General features: G+C 34.8%; 1 long non-coding RNA gene across 4 annotated transcripts in view; it reads right to left on the bottom strand.

Annotated features, from left to right (window-relative positions):
• LOC101884827 (uncharacterized) overlaps positions 1 to 14,352 on the bottom strand; it is a 100,613-nt gene extending 86,261 nt beyond the window's left edge. For 2 of the 4 annotated variants that reach the window (XR_015499579.1, XR_015499577.1), the window contains exons 1-3: positions 14,293 to 14,352; positions 13,851 to 13,928; positions 11,614 to 11,718 (exon numbers count right to left, since the gene is read on the bottom strand). This is a non-coding gene — a long non-coding RNA (uncharacterized LOC101884827). Of the gene's footprint in view, positions 1 to 5,023; positions 6,748 to 7,430; positions 10,034 to 11,613; positions 11,719 to 13,850; positions 13,929 to 14,292 lie in introns of those variants that run through there. The other 2 variants (XR_015499578.1, XR_015499580.1) reach the window with 2 other exon arrangements.
• Between the last annotated feature and the right edge of the window lie 586 nt (positions 14,353 to 14,938).

Raw genomic sequence — 14,938 nt, 5'->3', positions numbered from 1 at the left:
ATGCGCTATATAAATACACATTACATTTACATTTAACATTTAGTCATTTAGCCGACACTTTTATCCAAAGCGACTTACAAATGAGGACAAGGAAGCAATTTACACAACTATAAGAGCAACAATGAATAAGTGCTGTAGTCAAGTTTCAGGTGTGTAAAGTCTAAAAAGGAAAGCATTAGTAAGTTTTTTTTTTTTTTTTTTTGTAGTTAGTGGAGGAGTCAGAGAGGGAGTTTCATGTTAGTAAGGAAAGTGGAGACTAAATAGTTGAGTTTTTAGTCGCTTTTTGAAGACACCGAGTGACTCTGCTGTTCTGATGCAGTTAGGGAGTTTATTTCACCAACTGGGCAGATTGAGCGCATTGAGAGACAAAGAATGTGAGCTCACAAATCTAAAAGGTTTTTATTATCATAAACCTGTATACTGAAATGAGTTTATAGTCTTGGCTTGGAGAAGACATATAACCTAATGCTGCTCTTTAATATACTGGCATAATGGTATATTCATTCCTTAAGAAGATGATTATGATGATTACAGTCAACCAGAATATGTTCTTCTCAGTTTTATATTTAGGGGTTTCCCTGATCTTTTGCATAAGCAGTTTATATCATTTTAATACTGAAAGACCATCAACAATTATTATTTTCCATAATACACCATATATCATCTTGCCCTGCCAATAGATCCCTCATGTTAACGCTTTACAAAAAGCCTCAACACAACTTTATAATTTAATTAGTACACTTTGACGTTAACATTATATATTAATAAATGCTGTACAAATATTTAGCATTTTGAGTTCAGGTTAGCAAACGAATAGACCAATAAATTAACATATGGAATCTTATAAAGTTTGCTCCCATTCTTATATGATGATAAAAACATTTACCACCATGCTTTGGGCTTCAAATACAACCAAGCATGCATGTATGCAAAGAGGCAATTATTATAGTACATAGTGAAAATGAATATAAATAGAACATATAAACAGAAATAGAAGTTATTTAAGCCGTTGAGAGGCATAAAAAATGGAGTTTCAACCAGCGTGTGCCATTTAAAATATTTTATAATCAGTTTGATTTATTTGTATAAATCTTTCAGCCAACAATCCCAACATGATTTCCAAATTAATGTAACATTGAATATTTAAACTTGCGATTTTCAAGGAATCTTTGCATAAAGTCTAAGGTTTATATATTTTAAAATCCTCATTTGTACCGGGAAAGGAGAGCAGAGCTAATCTGGAAGTTACTGTATTTTAATGTTTAAATGAAACACCCTGTAGCTCCATGAACTGTATTTCCAGAAATAAATGGTCTGAAAACATGAACAGAAAACAATGTGTTGTAAAACATGGACTACCAGGTGAGAGCATAATTTCCCACAGGTTTATTGTTCCAAACAACATATGGTGATTTTTGTACTGCAAACTAGTGTTTAGGCTGCAACATGTTTATCTATTCGTGACCCAGAAAAACAGTCAGGCTTTAAATGTTAATTACAATCTGTTAACGCTCAAGCAACTCATAATCCGCCAAACTTTTAGTGTTGTTTATTTATTTATTTATTTATTTTTATTTTAGTTTTTATTGCCAAAATGTTGCATGTTGCATTTGTTCAGGAGAGCGAGACACCAAGCATGTTTTAAAAGATAAATGCCACCCAACAACACATTTGGTAAAATGCATGCAAGCGTGCAAAACATGTATGCTCAAACAACCTGTACAAATAAAACAAGGACATTTCTGAGCATTACAGATCCCAACAGGCACAAATCCCAATGGACTGCATCCACATGTTGGAAAACAGACAACATTGAGAGTGATAACGATATCAGAGGCATTTGTGTCCTCAGCCAAAGTGTAAATTATCTGGCAACTCCATTAAAAGCTATGAAATCCATTAAAGAGTGGCTAAATCAAATGAAAACTGCAGAAAATGCCTAATATGAAGTCAATGGGTTAGCTGTAATCTTTCATTTTCCAAATCTAATCAGCCATCTGCCACGGAAAAAAGTGCAAAATGTAACTAGAGGCAGGCCAAGAATTTAGAACATGATGAGATGAGAGGAAATAGAAAATGAATTATATCCCTAGGGGTTATGTGTTTTTTTTTTTTAACTCATCTCTTCATGAAAATTCTGTCATTATTTATTTGCCCTCATGTCAGTCCAACCCTTTATGGTAAGCTTCTTTTCCATCAGAAATTTCTAAACCCACCCAAATGCACAACGATCTTTTGTCTCATCTTTACATTTTAAGATTAAAGTCCCATTCAGAACACAAATAATAAAACATAACTAATTATAGCATTAGCATCACCACTAGAATACAATACTCTTCTGTACATTATTAGTGCAAAGACGTTTTGTTGTCTTCTGCTTTAACTGTTCTGTATATGCAGTTTTTTTTTGAAGCAGAAAAATACTATGTTTGTAGAAATGTAGAAAACATGCAACAGCTAATTATTCAGCATTAAAATGTGTGCTTTGTGTCATGATATAATATAATATAATATAATATAATATAATATAATATAATATAATATAATATAAAAAAACATTTTGAATTTGAAGTGCAAAATCCAGTTCAACCACTCACTGTCAATATTACACCTAGCATATTTAGATATAATTCATTCATTCGTCTTCCTTTGGCTTAGTCTCTAATTTAGAGATTGCCACAGTGGAATGAACTGCCAACTATTCTACCAAATGTTTTATGTAGTGGATGCCCTTCCAGCTGCAACCCAGTACTGGAAAACACCCATACACACTCATTCTTGCATGCATGCATGTATGTACGCACGCACACGCACACACACACACACACACACACACACACACACACACACACACACACACACACACACACACACACACACACACACACACACACACACACTTTGGTCAATTTAGTTTATTCAATTCACCTTTACCTGGTTAATTCAACCTTAAATTCTTTGGACTGTGGGTGAAACTGGAGCACCCTGACTCGAAGAACGAAGAATAAAACTCGAAGAACGAAAACGGGAAGAACGTGAAAACTTCACACAGAAATGCCAAATGGTCCAGCCAGGATTCCAACCAGCAACCTTCTTGCTGTGCTAACCACTGAGCCACCATGCACCATGCACACTTTTATATATCTTGAAAAAGAACTGATTTTGATGATCTCTCACAAGCTGGAAAAAATATTGAAATTGATTCCAACAGTACTGTTCCTCTGTATGCTCACTGCAATAAATAAATAAATTAATTAAAAAAGTAAAATAAAAATAAATTATTATGATTATTATTATTATTATTACTATTTTTGTTGACTTAAAACTCAACCTTAATCGAGTAAAGTGCAGTACTTGGGTTAACAGTTGAGTCAAATCAAAAAAGCTGCCTTAAAATTTTAGGTTTAGTCAACTTTTTTTTTCAGTCATGATTTGAACTGGTGGTGCGACATTAATGTCAGATTCAATATAGTCCACAAAGCGTTGTCTTTAAATGTCAATCTTCCTGAAAATCCAGCATCAAATAGTGCCTAGTTGCAAATGAATCCATGGCAAACTGAAGTGGACAAATTACTAAGTTTCTTAGCTAATGATCTTAAGTGAAGGCATAGTAGGCATAGTAGACACACTTTTACATAAAAAAGTGGCACACTCCACAACCTGTCGTTTTGACAGATTGTCTTCAGTATAAGTTCTGAAACTTAAAGGTTGTTTTCATACTACAGGGTGATTCAGAAAGAATACCACAATTTTGAAAATCTATATTTAATCAAAGAAACATATTGGAACCTGGAGTACTTAACAAACTTCACAGCTTCCTTAAATTGATGACAGAAAGAGCTTCTTCATTGCAGGGTTCACGATTTTCAAAATTGTAGTATTCTTTTTGAATCAACCTATATAATGACCTCTTATATGTCAAAACATCAAGACACTTGATTTCTTAGTTCATGACCCCTCTAAGTAACAAAGCTTGATTAATTTATAATGTTTAAATGTTCAAATGTTTATTGAAGAAATATCTTATTACTCAGAGCATATCCTTTTAGGCTGACTGACCTCTGTGATTTATGGAGAGGGTTAAAGCTGTTTAACATGATTTAATCTTCTTTCTCTCAGCATCAACAAAAGTCAGGCCACGGTCAACACAACAGGTCATTACTAAGACAAAGACTGCATTACTCAAGTACAGCAGTGACTACTAAACACGCACATGGTGCTTAATGCATCCCCAAATGCAGCAGCTTTTGGCTGTAGCTCAGATAACAGCTGTTAGGATCCCGGTGAGGAAACACAGAAAATTGGAAGTGAGTGCACGGGCAAGAGTAATGGTGATCCAGCTCTCATGAGTAGCTTGCTGTTTTGACTTGGCAAAAGTGGAGAATCAAGTGGAGTTCGAATTTACATGATGGTTGTGCACGTCTGAAAATAACAGATGGAAAAAGAGGATCATAATGGAACCCAAATGCTTGCAGTCAGGATCCGCACAGAGTGGGTACTCCTTCAAATGCACAAAGGAAGGGGTCAGATATACGCAATTCATCTGAGCCGAGTGACAGAAATGTGGCAATGAACAAGTCGCACAAAATAGAAATTCATTATTTAAACGCTGGAAATAAGAAAGGAAACCCGGGCCTAAAGCCCTCAGTTTAGAACCATAAATTAGTAATGCAGCACACATAATCAATCAGCTTTCCACCAGAGCATAGGTGTCATATATCAGAGTTAGTGACAGAGGAGACCAGTATTCTGATAAATATTCATGTACGTCATCAGGTCAAAAACAGGCCAGAGGCCTTCTATACAGACTCATATCAAAGTCTCAACAAGTGTTGCAACCCATACCTGTGACTAAACTTCATTCCATCATTAATATTGAAATATTTAAAGACAAATAAGTGGTAAAATGACACGGTTGCACAGTGAAGCATGAGAAATGCACACTGAAATAATTCAACCCATAAATAATGGAGAAAAACTTTTAAACTGTATAAATCATTATAGGACTTAACATTGACGACACTTTATTTGACCTCTCAAAGATGTTTATTAACCTCACCACAAATAATTACATATAAATGAACATTAATGTAAAAAAAAAAGTAAAAATAAAAAGTAAATATTAACTTTTCCTTGGCTTAGCCCCTTATTTATCAGAGGTCACCACAGTGGAATGAACCGTCAACTATTTCAGCATACGTTTTACACAACAGATGCCCTTCCAGCTGCTACCCAGCACTTAGAATCACCCATACACTCTCACATCCACACACCACCAATTTAGTTGATCCAATAGAGTGGAGGAACTATGACGCCAATTTGTATGCAAAAACCCGGAAGCGAGTTAGCATTTTAGCAGTTCCGGTTCCCTCGTCCCAAAGTCAATGGGTTTTTTTCAATAGGGTTTCAGTAAAATCGCTTAAATAAGGTTTGTGGCTAACACAAACTCAAGATACTTTCACGTTTTGTTCTATGACATAAAACACATCACACACTCTTGAATTTTTAAATTGGTTATGCTTCTTCAAAAAGACGGTTGCTATCAAGTTGCTAAATGGGACTACAGGCGGTGTCGGGGACATTATACGTCATCGTGCTGACATGGTCTGGCGCACAGCTCGCTTGTGTTGGGCATTTGGATTTGTCTGTTATTTAGGTATTTTCATGAATAGTATTTTATAGTTTGTAGTATTATTCTAATTGGGAATTCAGATTGTGTGTAGATAATTCCTTCACTTGAAAAGGCTGTTGAGACAGATTCATTTGTTGATCATTTATTTTAATAAACAATATTATGAAGATACTGCTTACTGCTGCAGCCTGTCCCTTTCCTGCTCCCAGTAATGCAAACGTATGAATAGATGTGTAAAAATACATGCATGTTAACTGTCATTTTCACGTGATCTAGTGATTTTTCATCTTTTTTTCTTCAGCTGAACACATTTAACTCGGTCTTAACTGCCATATTTACACTCCTCCATAAAATGTATATCATATGTGACCGTATGGGCTGCTTTTCACTGTTCTTTGTGACAAAAAAACGAATATTGAATGTTGCTCTGTGTCCATGATGGAACTTGCAGGTATTTGATAGACTTGTCCCTCATGCCTCATTTCTGTCGTCTGTTAAGATAAGCGGGCTGTGTGCACGTGAGCGATACACTTTTTTTAAATATGTCTGATGATAATGTAGGCAGATTTATACACACAGTTTTAAAACTTTTAGAACAATCATGAAGCAAAACATATATTTCCCACATAAAAAAACGATCCAAAAGGCACATAGGTCTATGTGTTTTTGCGTATTTATTTGTTTATAATATATACCGTGGATTATAATATAATAAACAGAGAGGTCAACTCTTTGTCACATACAATATTTCTAAAAATAAGCTTGATAAGTTGTCTGTAGCAGGGTGGGGCTGACGTCACAGACGAGCGCCCCGATGGCTCTGTAGTCCATTTATAGCCTAATGTTAGCTTTTCAGTATTTGCGTTTGGATTTACGATCAAAAAGTGCTCAAAGTTGTATTTTCGTGTGAGGATTTTCCGGCTGGACAAAACGTGTAAGTGTAATGAACAGTGTTTGAACACAGAGCTTATTATTTGCAATCTTCAAAAAGCCTATGGGAAAATCCCATAGGGATTTTTACGAGGGAACCAGTTTTATGCTACAGTAGCAGCCGATTAGCCTACAAAGTGAAGTCATAGTTCCTCCACTCTATTTACCTAAAGCACGTCTTTGGACTGTGGGGGAAACCGGAGCACTCGCAGGAAACCAATGTTAACGCAAGGAGAACATGCAAAATCTACTCAGAAATGCTAACTGACTCGAGCTTCTTGTTGTGAGACGACTTTTGATTTAGTGGTTAATTCGTATGAATTCGTAAAATCTAATCATACAATTAAGTACAATTTGCTCATCACAAAATGGCGGTTGGGGTTAGGTGTGGGGTTGGGTGCCACGCCTCCTTTTTAAAAAACATACATTTTCACACGACTGAACTTGAATTCGTAACAATTAGCCACTAAACTGACTAAACGTAAAATACTTACTTTTACTTGTGAGATCAGTCTGGTGCCACCCAAATATAAATATAGATAATTATATATAAACATATCTCAAAACACGTTTTTTGACCCACAACCTTAAATTGTAATAAATAAGCTTTTGGATTTTGGATTCCAGTGAAGTTTCACAAAGCCTGAATTACCAATAGTAAAAACTATTAGCTTGTCCAATGTAAAGATCATGCGTCAAATAAAAATATATCATTATCATTATAAACTAAATCCAGGACGTCATGGTGGTGCAGTGGGTAGCACGATCGCCTAACAGCAAGAAAGTTGCTGGTTCGGGTCAGTGTGGAGTTTGCATGTTCTCTCCGGGTTTCCTCAGGGTGCTCCTGTTTCCCCCACAGTCCAAAGACATGCGGAATAGGTGAATTGGATGAGCTAATTTGTTCGTAGTGTATGCGTTTGAATGAGTGTGTATAGATGGTTCCCAGTAATGGGTTGAAACTAGAAGAGCATCTGCTCAGTTGGCATTTCAGTGTAGAGCTTGCATGTTCTTCCATTGTATGCATGGGTTTCCTCCGGGTGCTCCGTTTTCCCCCACAGACATGCGGTATAGGTGAACTGAATAGACTAAATTGGCCATAGTGTACTGTATGTGTGTGAATGAGTGTGTATGTTTTCCAGTACTGGGTTGCAGCTGGAAGAGCATTCACTGTGAAAAACATATTGGCAGGTTAATTCCATTGTGGCAACCCTCATGAATAAAGCCGAAGGAAAATTAATGAAATATCACTAAAATAATATGCTGAATACACTATTAGTTGCATTTTTAATTATAAGTGTAAAAAGGCCTTGCATCCTGACTTAGACCTTGTAAGATGTTGTTCATTAGTGATCTGAAGACCTGCTACTGTAGCAATGCTGATAATTCTTTGCTCTACACTTACTAAAATGACTTTCTGTACATGTATAATACTATTATAATTCCATGTCTTCTTGCACAGGTAAATAGTAAAAGAGCTATATTACAGACGTTAAGAGAAGGATTGCATATTAAAGAATTATATAGTTACCATCATGGGATCAACAACTGAACCCTAATACTGCTCCAGAACTTTCTCTATACGTAAGCTGTAGTCATGGAACACTTACTGCAGCTCCTCAATGTCAAGGTCATGTGCTTGCCTGCCAGAAAACTCATACTGATAAAAGACAAGTCACTCTGCATAAGACATCTGCCAAGTTAATAATTGAAAGTACAAAACGGCAGGTGCCAAACGCATCTTGAAACCCCATTAAACACGCACACACAAACACAAACATATCAGTGTGGAGACCCACATGTAACACTAATCACATTAGCACATATGGCACTGCATATAAACCCCTAACTAACACCTAGGGAACCACATATTACTGTGGACTGTGCTCTCAAACCAGGCTAGCGAAAACAGGCAGGAAAGTGTAATGACTGTGACATATTTACATAACCAGCATGTGAAAAGACACAATAGAAATACATCCAGGATTTTAACAATGAGTCATTCCCACCGCACACACATTTCTTATAAAGGATCATGCGGTCATGGAGAACAAGTAATGACCTTGTAGATCTGCTGTTTGCACAAGTACGTCCATTTTCAGTATAGAACAAAAGGGGAGTGGAGAGGAATAACGAGTAAAAACTGTTGAAGCTCGTTTGTGGCCAAAACACGAGTGCAGTCCAGAAAGGCTGTGTGGCTTCTCCTTGATGAAATAATGGAGGAGGTCAAGGATACTTTGTAGACTGCAGAACAAGTGTCATAGCGGTGGGAGTGATTACACCATTGTAATGCTTGCTCTAGAGGTGTCTATAAGAGAGCTGAAATTGCCCATAAATGAATAATTTGAATGCTTAAAGAAAAATTCCTGGCTTAATCCAGTTTGCCATGTATTAAATGCAAATCATTCATTTAAATGAACTACATTACACCACATTACTTTATTAGCAGCGCTGGGTAATATTTGATTGCATGCAATCTAGATTACAAGACTACAAATTTCTCACTAAATTATTCATAATTTATAGATCTCTTTGTTGTCTCTGAATGTCATACAATGTCAGACATCTCTGGTTGCTCCTGTCAAGCACCCTGGCGATGTAAAAAGAACAAAATATTTTAAACCTGAAAAAGGTTGACAATGTCATTGTTATATTTTCTTATATATTATTGACTACAGTTTTATGCAAAGGTTTGAGCACCCCTCTGTGGCTGCATACTTTCTTTATAAGAGAAGATTGCAGCGAAATGCCGTTCGGTTTGTAGAGAAAGTTAGATGATCTTGTTTTTCAGACAGAAATCCATAGTGTAGCAGTATTAAAATGTGTAAAATTAAATTAAAGCTAAAAAATAGTTTATGCTAAAGCTTGGGTACCTTCTCTTTTGTGCGTTTCAAAACCTGTAGTCGTTTACTGCTGATTGATTACAACAAAAAAATTGATTTATATATATAACTTCACAATCCTTACAGAGGTGCAGCCAATCCTGAAAAAAGATATTTAAGATAGCTGATTGCTTGTTGTGCTTCTCTTTATTGTGAACCTGAAAGTAGCAACATGGGAACCTCAAAAGAACTTCCTAATCACCTAAAAACTAGGAAAATCACCAACATGAATTAGAAGGATGCAAAAAGCTATCAGAAAGGTTTCAAGTCTCTATCTCCACAGTCAGAAATACAGTAGGAAAATGGAAGGCCACCGGAACAGATCTTGTGAAGGAAAGATGTGCTAGACCAAGACAATTATCTAAAAGCAAAAGTGAAGAACGGTTAGAATAATCACAGACAAACCACAGACCACCTCCAAAGAGCTCCAAGAACATCTTGCTGCTGATAATGTCACTGTCCATGGTACACTTTTCAAAAATCAAATATGAAGGAGGGTCTATCATGCTGTGGGGATGTGTGGCAGGCACAGGTACCGGAAACCTTGTCAGAGTTGAAGGTTGCATGGATTCCACCCAGTATCAGCAGATTCCTAAGAGCAATATTCAAGAATCAGTCAAAAGACTGAAGTTATGCCAGGGTTGGATGTTTCAGCAGGACAATGACCCTAAGCACAGTACCAAGGAATTCATGGTCAGACACCATACAATGTCCTAGAATGGCCATGCCATTCTCCAGACTTGAACATCATCGAAAATCTATGGATTGATTTGAAAAGGATTCTTCGCCCTCGGCACGCGTAAAACTTAAACTGGAGAATTTTTTAAGGAATAATGGTTCAAAATATCCTTATCCTTATCCTTGGCTATAAGCTTCTACAGGCTGTTATTTCAAGAAAAGGTGGCTGTACAAAAGATTGATGTCATTATTTTGTTGGGTTGTCCGAATTTTTTGCACCAGTCTGTTTTTGTTATGACTTTAATGGCATTGCATCTATTGATTAAATAATGTTATGTCAGAACTTAAATGTTGCTTTGGCCATAGGGTATAAAACATATCAAAATTAATTTGCTGATTTGAAAGGCCAGCAGGTTATGGCTTGCAATTATGAAAATGATCAGGGGTGCCCAAACTTTTGCATGAGACTATTTAATGCAGATATTGCCATTTTTCAAACCTTTTGACCAAAAATATTTTTTCCTATATTTTTTTCTCATATAAGTCCCTCAAAATTAAACATTTCAGGTATTAATAAAAACACATTTGCAGTTTTTTTTTGTTTTTTTTTTTTTGTCGATTAATGTCCACATGAAGTGCAGATATTTTTTAAATTAAAATTATTTTAAATGTATACTTTTTAATGATAATTTATTGTTTTAGGAAATCCCGGTGTCATATAATGTTTATGATGTCAAAAAATATTTAATATTTCTAAAAGTAATTCCTAGACAGATTACACTACTTGAAGTTTGCAATCTAACACATTACTTACAACAATTTACTACAATCAGTCACAGGCTACATTTTTTCTGAGCCCAGTTCTTCTGTTTATAAGCTATCCACACAAATAATAAAATTTAATTTATGATTCAGCGAATCCAAGAAATACGAGCTTTAATAGAAACTGATTTATGGCATATGGTAATGCATGACTTATGCTAATAGATGAACTCGAGAACATGCATATTAAATGCAAAATCCATCATCCTTAATTCGACATAATCTAAAAATTAGTCGTCTTTGATCTATAGATTCAAAAATTATATTGTGGAGACAGTATTAACCAGTGAGAAGTACAAGAGAAAAAGTGAACAAATATAAACTGGCAGTAGAGTATATAAATAAGACGAGAGTTATTAATATAGAGGGATGAGAGTTATTTCCGTTCCAGACAACAACTGTCAGACACACAATATCAACTATTTTCTGATTACCAACTGATATATGATACTTGGCTCATCATAAGAGCAGCCATCAAGCATGACAGAAACACAAAAACAATAAATAAACTCATTTATTTAGGATCATCTACAGCATGGCCATTGGTCTTTCTTTTGTGCACTTTCAGAAGCAGGTCAGAATACAATATTGAATTTATTGACTTTTTAGACTCCTTGTCTTGGGTTTCTTTGTTCTTTTTATGGCTTGTAGTTTTACAGAAAGGGCACATACCTGGGTGTACTGATGGTCTGGGTAGAGGTACAGTAAAATGATGTGATTTCTACATATAGCTTGCATACTTCAGTTCTTGCAATCCTCAAATTGGTGGAGCTGATTCTGAAAAATATATTTACATTTAATCTTTTGGCAGACTGAAAATTAGGCCAATAAATGTAATACAATTTAGAAATGACTAACAATAGTAATTGTTACAAGAAGTCACAGTAAGTCTAACACAGTACACAGAGTACAACGATAAAAAGTAAAAAAAAAAAAATAGAATATAAGTGTAAGTTTGGATGCTTTTCTTTTTAAATAAAAAAAGTAGATCAAATCTGGTCAGTTAGAATATAGAACAGAATGCGTGTATGTATGTTAGAAAAATATAAGATGTACAGTATATATGTATAGAAAGTTTAGACAGACAGACAGACAGACAGACAGACAGACAGACAGACAGACAGACAGACAGACAGACAGACAGATAGACAGATAGATAGATAGATAGATAGATAGATAGATAGATAGATAGATAGATAGATAGATAGATAGATAGATAGATAGATAGATAGATAGATAGATAGATAGATAGATAGATAGATAGATAGATAGATATTATCACGAAAAACTGTGCAATTGTTTTTAGTTTTCTTTCCCTGATTTTATTAAGATGGATTGCTGGTGATTGGATGGATGTCGGCCCAATTGGGTAGCATTACTTGGACAGAGGAAAATTAAGACCTGTTTAATATTATTTAAGACATACAACACAATATTTCAGTGAGTTTAAGATTTTTCTAAGGCCTAAAATTTTGTTTTTGAAATTTAAGACATTTTAAGAACTTTTTAAAGACCCCGTGGACACCCTGTAGATGAAGTGGTTACGAATTATTAGAAATTAAAAAACAAAGTTAATTTGTCTTTCTAGTCTGTAAAATTTCGTTTTATTAAGTAGAAAATAGAAAATAAATATTTTAAATTAATGTAATGTGATGCTATGATTTACATGTTTCCGATTGGCTACTTCTACTTCATACTTAATGAGGGGGAGGGGCTTGCTGCTCAAACAATACACAGACTCTGACGTGAAGCAGCAGCAGCTCCGTGTTTCCTGTGTTTTTATTAACATTATTGTCCCTCATCAGGTATGAAATATTGAAATCGTTATCAAAATGTGTTGAATATACGTTAGAGATGTGAAAGCAACAAGTGTCATCTATTAAATTAACCTGATAGTGTATATTAATATATAAAAGAGTTCGTATTAACTGTATATATATACGCTCTGCACTGTAATTCCAACGGTAACATGATGATATGATGATTTAAATGCCAACTGTAGTAACGGTCAAGTGAATGTATATTATATGTATCAACATAACAACTAACAAAGGGAATATTGTTACAAAAGTAATTATAAAGTCACAAAGTGCTATTATTTCCCATAGTTGGTTACAATGTATATATAAAGAGAGATATATGTGTAGGTCGGTTATATGCCTTTGTGTGTGTTATAGAATAATTAAACTGTGAATAGTTTATTTAGGAAGAATCACATAATTACTTTATAGTAATTTATAGCAGTAATGTGCAGGGAATATGTATGTGATTATTTTGTGATATGTGTATATAATATCTGTGAAGATGTTTACATATGTTGTTCTACAATGTGAAAGTATACTTTTAAGTGCATTCATTTAAAAAAAAAACAATACACAGACTCTGACGTGAAGCAGCAGCAGCTCCGTGTTTCCTGTGATTTTATTAACATTATTGTCCCTCATCAGGCGGTGAGGGCGCTACATAGACAGAAAGATAGATCATCACTTTTAATGGTTTTGCTGTTTGTAAATAAATTATTAATTTTTTAACTTTTAAAACGTTAAAACGTAAGATTCTCATGACCAATGTTTCTCCTGTTGCATTATATTTATAATTGCATTTAGTCTAGTTTAATCAATTAAAGCTAGACAACATCACAATGAATGCCTTGTAATGAAACAAGCAATCAAGCAGTTAGAATATATTACACTAAGCATGACAATATATTAAACATCAATAAACCTTATGAGTCCATTGAACTTATATTATGTTAAACAGACCTAAAACAGCTTGAGTAACTTATAAAATTAAGTTTAAAATTGATTAACTTAGTTTAATAAGTAACAATGAACTAAAACATATACTATCATTATAATTGTTCATATAATTTTTACAGTGTATGAAATGGCCTTAGACAACTGTTTTACCTTATTTAGAAGGGTCATGAATATTCTGCTCTGAGGCTCATGTGGCTCACATCAGTCACTCACACAGCAGTATGTACTCTGAAATACACGTGCAAAATAATCACTTCAGTCGCAAAAAAAGAATTTGACATATTCAGATATCTTGTCAAATAACAACTGTTTCAAGTTGTGTTATGTGTTGTGGGGATTGGTTTAGGTTTTTATTTTGTGGATTTAATGTAAATGAAACAAAGACAGAAATCAATGACAAACTCTACGTAAACAGATCGTCATTTTACTGTCTCATCACCCCATTAGAATGATGACAAGAAGCTTTGTTTTATCGAGTTTATTGATATTATTTAAGGGCTGAATAAGACACAATGTTTGTTCATTAAAGACTTACAGGCATACAGCCAGTTTCACGACATAATATAAATAGTTTAATAAGAGTTAAACACACCTTATGCATCCTCAGGATGCCGCTGAACAAACAGACATCCACCTTTTCCAAGCATTCTTCGACGAGCTGTGTCCGGTTTTCAAAATAAGAGTCCCACCATGAAGAAACATGTTCAGCATTGTTGTCATTTTACTAGGAAACGTTGTAGCCACTCAAACGCTGCTTATTATGATCCAGATACTAGGGGTGTTGTGCAACAGTGAGTTTTTTCATATATTTTTTCTGTGGTCTGTTGTTTAAACAAGATTTAAATAAAGAGAAGGAACCTTGTTGTTTGAGGCTCAAGGTTTATCATTTCTATGCAGCCTACGGAACACTTAGTATTCATTCCTTCATTTTCAGCTTAGTCCCTTTATTAATCAGGAGTCGTCAAAGTGGAATGAACCAACAACTTATTTAGCATATGTTTTACACAGCGGATGTCCTTCCAGCCACAAGCCCAGCATTGGGAAACATCCATACATCTTGCATTCACACCAGAATATTCAATTCACCTATAGCCTAGTGCATGTCTTTGGACTGTCAGGAAAACCGGAGCTGAACTCAACCAAGATTTAAATTATATTTTTATTTTTAACATGAGATTTACTTCACTTGTTTACAGGTTTTAATTTTGATCAAATATATGGTAAAGGAGCAATTAAGA

Source organism: Danio rerio, chromosome 9 (assembly GCF_052040795.2).
Source record: "Danio rerio strain M-AB ecotype USA chromosome 9, GRCz13ab, whole genome shotgun sequence".
In the NCBI taxonomy this organism is placed as follows: Eukaryota; Metazoa; Chordata; class Actinopteri; order Cypriniformes; family Danionidae; genus Danio; species Danio rerio.
The sequence above is the reverse complement of the archived record's forward strand: the minus strand, read 5'-3'. Positions and strand labels throughout refer to the sequence as shown.